The sequence below is a fragment of the Eurosta solidaginis genome, chromosome 2 (assembly GCF_040869045.1).
Source record: "Eurosta solidaginis isolate ZX-2024a chromosome 2, ASM4086904v1, whole genome shotgun sequence".
Classification (NCBI taxonomy): domain Eukaryota; kingdom Metazoa; phylum Arthropoda; class Insecta; order Diptera; family Tephritidae; genus Eurosta; species Eurosta solidaginis.
Window position 1 is genome coordinate 196989782 of NC_090320.1, and position 7645 is coordinate 196997426.

General features: G+C 41.3%; 1 long non-coding RNA gene across 1 annotated transcript; it reads left to right on the forward strand.

Moving 5' to 3' along the window:
* The first annotated feature begins 719 nt into the window (after positions 1–719).
* On the forward strand, positions 720–7089 carry LOC137242541 (uncharacterized). The gene is made up of 4 exons (XR_010950282.1): positions 720–965; positions 1361–1535; positions 1608–1838; positions 6951–7089. It is a non-coding gene; the product is annotated as an uncharacterized lncRNA (long non-coding RNA).
* The last annotated feature ends 556 nt before the right edge of the window (positions 7090–7645 follow it).

A 7645-nucleotide genomic window follows, 5' to 3' on the forward strand; every position in this document is an offset into this window, starting at 1 on the left:
ATCGATTGCATTGATTCTCATAAGGTTGGTCCGATAAGGCACCAATGTCTCCAGCTTAAATCTCGAATAAAGCTCTAAGTGGATATATGCTATAATGTTGGCTGGCAACGTTTAAAAATTGTCGTGCCCACACGTACTTGTTGTCGACTTTGCGTTGATGAAAATCAAAATTTTTAAATTTTTTCGCTTGAGAGCTGGTCTATTTGATCATGGCCATCGTGATTGACATGCATTAGTGTGTTAGTTTTGTGAGAAAGTGAAATGAACAAGTTCGCTTAAGAAAAAAATTTTACATTGCGGTTTATTGAAACCTACGAATGAAAAGGTCGGATGAAAAAAAAAAATTGGCAAAAATCAGGTAATTTTTTTAGTGGCTTAAGATAGCATCTACAAAACTGCATACTCGAAAAAATTCTTAGAAAAAATATCAAAATTTTTTATGAAAATTCGCAAAATTTACAAGCAAAAAAAAAATCGTTATCCGATGAAATGTTTGCGTCTGCACGCTACGAATTTTCAATAAAAATGGCGCTTGATGCCTCCTGCTTGTGTAGTGGCCGGGGAAGCGACAATCACCCGATACGCACACAACCACCCGTTGCTATAGTTACCACCCTACAAGACGGAGGTAACCAGTTCACCCACACATTCAAAGCTTTTTTCGCTCTCCACTAACACATCGACGTTTCATGCTGTCATCGAAATGACAGTTTATTAATTATTCCGGAAAAATTGAAACGCAAAAAAAATATAAATTGTTTACAACGAAAAATATCTTGTGCTTTTAGTTGTGACATGTGACGGAAATTAAAAATTTTGTTGCAGAGAACACCTTTTTGCGTTGGCGACCTTCGCCCAAAATAACATTAAGTTAATTTGAGTTGTGACATGTGACGGAAATTAAGAATATTGCTGCAGAGACCATCTTTTTGCGTTGGCGGCCTTCGCCCAAAATAATATTAAGGGTAAAGTTTTACAAGACGGTACACCACCTAATTTAAAAATATCAAATAATAATAAAAACGGAGCTCGAAGCGCGCCTTTTGATTCCACGTTTGATAATTTTTGATAAAAATTGGGTGGTGCACCGTCTTTTAAATCGTTACCATATTAAGTTGTATAGAATCGACGTGATGGCCTACAAGGATTTATGTCAACTAAATCGCTCCCGATATGGTCGGGCTAGTACCTTAATGGTTCCCGGAACGTACCCGATCTGCATCCGGCAAAGGACCACCAAAGTCCATAACGGGGAGTGTCCTTATCGCTACAACAACAACAACATTATTTACTTTCTGATTTTCATTCATACGTATGTGCATTTTTAAATAATAAAAAAAATGTTATATTATTCTAATAGATAGCATCTCCGCCGGGTTGCGATTCAGCTCAGAATATGCCAAAATCAAAGGAAATCTACAAAAACAAGGTACTTTACAAGCAACATGCTTTGGAATACGGTACCAAACTGGTTGGATGTATTTCCCTAAAAAAAGGCTGGAACTACGCATCTTGGTTTGCCAGTATTTGCTTCGGTAATTTATATTGATTTGTAGTGATTAAAAATTGCAATAGTAGATAATGTAATGTGAATTAAAATTGAATAGGTAGCCGGAGCAAAAAAGGCAACTGATCGGCCTGCAACTGTTATTTATGTGGTGCCACCGGGAGCTGCTGCTGCTATCCTAGAAGCATTAGAAGCAGAAATGTCTTTGATTTTTTGCATCACCAAAGTTGCGCCATAACATGATAGGGTTCGCGTTAAGCACGCTCTCTTAAGGCAAAAAAAATCGCGTCTAGTCAGGCCCGATTGTCCAGGAATCATCGCACCAGAAAGGGTAAGTAAATTGGCTACCATATTAAATATATAAGCAACATGTATGAATTTTTTAGTGATAATTTGTCATACTTTTGTTGATAATCAACTGAAGAATGCAAATACGACAGAGTTCGAAGTTCATGTGAAAACCAATTAATTTTTTTAATTAGCATTTGGAGAGAAAAATACATATGTCTGTATGCATAGAACTGCATAGAAGGGGAGGAAAAATGAATTACTATCAGTAGATTTGCAAGATTTTTGTCATTTCCCCTGCATCGCAGTTGTCATTACATTGCGTTAAGAGAGGACATCAACACCTTACTACCCACAGCCAGTTAAAATTATTGTAAATTTTGCTCTTTTCATCACTGTTTCAAAACGTGGAAAGTTATATATCGAGCATTCCATGGAGAATGGTGCATTTTAGCAGACTTTCGCATTGCCGGCATTATTAATATTCAATCCCTAGAAGGTTTAATGTAGTCATATCAATAGTTCCCGAGATGGTGGGGCTAGTACCACAATGGTGCTTGTTACCCGAACGTAGATAGATAGATCATTTATTGAGGATTGCACAGTGACTTGCACATCTCCTTCACAGCACCTCATCCTAGCCGACTTCCTTGATGAACCCCAGCAGTGTTCTTTGCTTGAGGGATTAAATGTGGGAATGCTCTGGCCATGGTGAGCCCATAAACTTAGCCCTACGTCTTGAAAATGCGCCGCAATCTAGAAGGATATGGTCCACCGTCTGCTGATCCATCACAAAATCGGTATGTGTTGTTCGATACTATACCCAGCTTTTGCATGTGACTGTTCAGTCTACAGTGTCTTGTAAGAATAGCCGTTGGGGTTCTTAGGTTATCTTTTTGAGAGGCCTATTAATGCCCTATATCGAGTTGTCCTGTAACCCCCTAACAGTAACTTAGATTGACTCAGGCCTGGCATATTGCGCCAGTGTTCTTCCCTATTTCCCTTTCTTCTACTAATAGATTCCCCTGTGGGCCAACTGGCAGGAACGGCTCGGGATCGATGGGTCATGCAGTTGCTGCCTCTCTTACCGTGTTGTCCGCCTGTTGTTGTTGTAGTAGCAGTGCTTCGCCCCATCCAATAGGTGCGACCGATCACAAATTGTCATCAATGTCCTCTAACGGGAGTCCAAAGAAACTTTCTGTTTCAACAGGGGTGGGCCATAATGGGAGGAGTGTTAGAGGCGTTGGTTGCACAATACAGTTAAAGAGATGGTTGGTGACATGTGGGGACACATTACAAGCAGGACAATGTTTTGTATGTCGGGGTTGATTGTGGATAGGTAAGAGTTTAACCTGTTACGTTATCCAGCTCGAAGTTGGGCTAGAGTGACTACTCTCGTTTCCCTAGGGAGAGTGCGTTCCTCCTCTGCTAGTTTTGTTCTTTGAGTACAGGAATCACCGGCATAGAGGTCCGACGCCTGTCGCCTGTTTGTGGAGTTCACTGAAGACATGCTTGTGTTTTTTAGCTTCAAACGGCTGTGTTCTCAGGTGCCGTATTTCCTCATAATGTAATGAGGCCGTGAACAACAAGAGCCACAAAAGATTTATAAAAGTTACGAGGACGCTGGATTTTGGAATCTAGCCCAGAGCAACCTGTCCGATGCAACCATCCCTTGCACGTGAAACACTGACAAGAGTATTTATTTTTTTAATTTAATTTATTTATTATTACGGCTGTTTAGGCCCAAAACTTAAACTACTAAGTACAATTAATTGTTATAATCACTTATTTCTATTGAATATGCTGTTGGAATGCCATGTGATTCCGATCAGCATATTTACTAGCGTGACAGAGGGACGAGTCTGGGAGCCACTCATTAAAGGAAGGTTGGAAAGGACGCGTTTCCAATCCTCCAGTGCTCCCAGCTTAAGGCAACAAAATTTGGAACTTATATTTTTCAATTATATGTGTATTTTAAGCTTTCGGAATGTATTAGTCTCCGATCAATGAAACTAAACATGTCTTTGGATGTTGGAAATTGAAAATAAGTGTATCCAATCACCCCTCAACTTTGTTTAGTAAAGACGCTGTCGGAATGCATGAAGATTCCGATTAGCACAGCTCAACATATAATGGGAGGTTAAAAAGGACGTGTTTCCAATCCCCCTTGCTCCAACTTTTATTTGGCCTTATTTTCGTTAATTTTGTTACACATTATATAATTTTATTGTTATATTTATGCTGTCGGAATGCGAATGATTCCGATCAGCAACAGTAAATACCAGCTGGAAATACCGAATTCCAGCGAAATTAGTTGTTGGAACTGTCTGGAGTTACAGGTGGCGACCGATTTTCTTTTCCTTAGGGCCGGATGCATTGTATTTTGCTGCTACCATTATTACCATTCCCTTTTCGCGCTCCAGTATCGGTATATCATGTAAAAAAATAAAAGAAAAAAAAACTATCTTATTGGAAGGGTTTTACAATGCTCCAATAAACTTTTTTTAAAAGTATTGAAGTTATTACTACTTTTTATGTGATTAGGAAGTTCATTGAAATATTTCAGGCCCTTATATATATGACCGTCCTAAAAAGATTCTTTTCCGGCAAACGCAGCAAACCCATTTCTCAGTACTGGGGTCAGGAGAAGGACCCGGATTGGGGTCGATACCTTCCCGGAAGAGGAGAGTATGGCGCAGACCCGCTGCAAGGATCTGCTGGGGGGTTGACAATTTGTGGGAGAGACGCAACAAATTAAACATGGAGTCCGCCTGCTCATTGCCCTCCACTCCCCTGTGGCCTAGGACCCAGGCCAACAGTACTACGTTGTGTGCTCCTAATTGATTCAGCTTTTCTACGCACTGAAGGACAAGTGCTGACTTTATTTCGAACGCCGCAAGTGCCTTTAGTGGAACCTGACTGCCTGACTGAGTATGGCAATTGTTTCTTTGGGGTATCAGCGCTGAAGGTTCAGCTTAGCGCACTAACTTATGGCGAATACTTCCGCTCGAAAATGCTCGGATGTGCTTTTAGAGTTACTGATATTTTGGTTCTGGGTCCGAAAACTCTGGCTCCAATCCCCTCTGGCGTCTTCGAGCCATCTATGTACCTTCCGATCTTGAGCCTAGTAATACATTGCACCCGCCTATACCTATACAGCCGTACCAAGAGACGGAGCAGCCCATTACATATTGGCACAACCGGAGCACTGCTGGACATCCATCCTATATGAAACCTATGCATTCAAAAGTGTTTGTACCAGTGGCTGGTGCACACCGAACTGGACCAATGTATGCTATATTGAGGCATTCACAAATACCAAGCTATGTTTATGTAAATAATGTTACTGCCAATGTCAATTTGCACAGTTGAGCACATACAGTACCTACGTTTATACAAGGTGGAACACCACACTACCTACATGGCGATGTAGCCACCGATCAGGTTGTTGTAAGAGATTAATTAAAATATGTTATTCATAAACACTGATTCTTATATTTTTATTATCATTAAACTGTAGACTAGACTCATGACGGGTATTCTTACTGGATACTGCCTTCTGGCGTCACATGCCTTTAAATTAGGCTTGGTCAGTGATAGCAGATGTAGGAAGTGCGAGTTGGCCGAGGAAACGATCGATTTCATTCTGTGCTCGTGCCCTGCGCTTGCCGGGCTAAGACTCCAGCTGACAGATATCAGATCTAGAAGCAGCAAGTGGCTTAAGTTCTAGGAAGCCGCTAACCCGCTGGAGCCATGAGAAGCGTGGGTGCACTTTGGGTGTCCCAAGACAAGTTCCGTACCTGCTCCGAATAATTTGATAGATAGATAGATTAGATAGGGATCTGTTCTAGGTCCAACTCTTTGGAATGCGGTGTATGGCGGGGTGCTACAAAACCACCTTCCCGGAGGCACGGAAATTGTCGGCTATGCAGATGATATTGTCGTAGTAGCAGTGGCCAAGAAACTTGATCTGATCCAAGCATTATGTAATGACGCCATGGGAAGAATAGAGGAATGGTTGACGAACACGGGGCTGGAGATGGCTAGCAATAAGACAGAAGTGGTTCTGATGAGCTCAAAGCGGACTGTGGATGAGTTGGTCCTAACCATAGGAGATTTTCAAATAAATTCAAAGCCCTCCTTGAAATATCTAGGAGTAATCATTGACTCAAAACTAACTTTTAGGGAGCACTTCAGGGCGGTGGGGGACAAAGTTTCTAGAGTTAGTGGAACCCTAACGCGAATAATGCCCAACATCGGCGGCCCAAGCGAAGCTACCCGTCAGCGATTATCCAACGTAACCAGCTCTATAATATTATATGCAGCACCAGTATGGCACAGATCTAAAATGGTCCACCAAAAAGATATACTAGCAGCCTACCGCATTACTGCTATACGAATAGCATGTGCTGTTCCGACGACGCGATCCATGTTTTATCCAGGAAAATCCCAGTAGATCTACTCTCAGGTGAAATGGCCGATCTGTATGGCATTGGATTCAGCCGACCATCTGAAGATGCTAAGAAAACCGTAAGGTCACGAACAATAGTTAGGTGGCAAGAACGGCGGGAAGATTCGAGAAAAGAGCGCTGAACCTTCATGCTAGTCCGGAATATAGCGGAATGGTACGAGCGAAAACACGGCAAACTAAATTACCATCTCACACAGATATTGAGCGGGCACGGTGGCTTGAAGGAATATCTACATAAGCGTGGGATAGAGGAGGATCCTTTCTGTCCAAGCTGTCCGTCCGAATTGGAAGGCGCAGAACATGTAATATTTCACTGCCCTCGTTTTCACGGCGAAAGACTGTCTGTAAACAGAGTTTTTGGAGAGGAACCTTCCATTAGGAATTTAGTTCCACGAATTTGCGGACAAATAGATTGTTGGATTGCTGTGAGCAAGATGGCCTTTATAGTAATGACGAAATTGATGATGCATGCCGAAAGGGAGCGTAGAGAAATGCGCATACGAAGTAGTGGCGACTAAATCGCCTTTGAAGTTACTTTACCAGGTCCTGATTCTAGTTATCTGAAATTTCTCTTGTGCCTTTGGAAAAGAGCTATGTGTGGAGCCCTATTTATGGAACACTTTTCGGCTTATATTAAAAACTTTTAATCTATTCTTACTGATATGAGTTTCTTTTTCATTCTAGGTAATTTGATTTTGACGATGTGAGGATAGAAATATCCCAAATATTCCAGCTGTGGCTGTAAGAACATACATTTGCTCAAATTAGAAGAAAACTGCACGGTTGAGCACATCCAGTATCTACGTTTATACAAGGAGGAACACCCTACTTTCACGGGGATGTAGCCACCGATCACGTTGTTGTAAGAGCTTATTTTAAATATGTTATTCATAAACACTGATTCTAATATTTTGTTTGGTTTTTACTTTAGAGTCAACCTGTGTCTATAAGCGATGTCAGCTATGCCTGTAACTTAAGCGCCTTCAGATGTAATAGTTACCGCGGACGCGGTCACAGGAGTAGTTCACTACGTGGGGATTACACTAATCAAGGACTTTCAATATCGGAAGGATTTCCAGCACTATAACACACCAACAATATGTGCAATCACCCGAATAAATTGTACAACAAACGTTAACACCACATCATCAGCCAGCAACAACAACAACAAACGCAACAAGTTGAAACTTCTAAACAATTAATGACTAGTGAACCACCAACATATCCGCACTATGCGCAAACATCAACACCAACATGTGTCGCCTACTTTGCAACACGGTGAAGATGGCCAAGGCCATTCTGATTCTAATACTGATAAAGGCGAACCATTGGCAAATTTAAAAACTCAAACAGACCACGAAAAATGTTGATGATGGTAT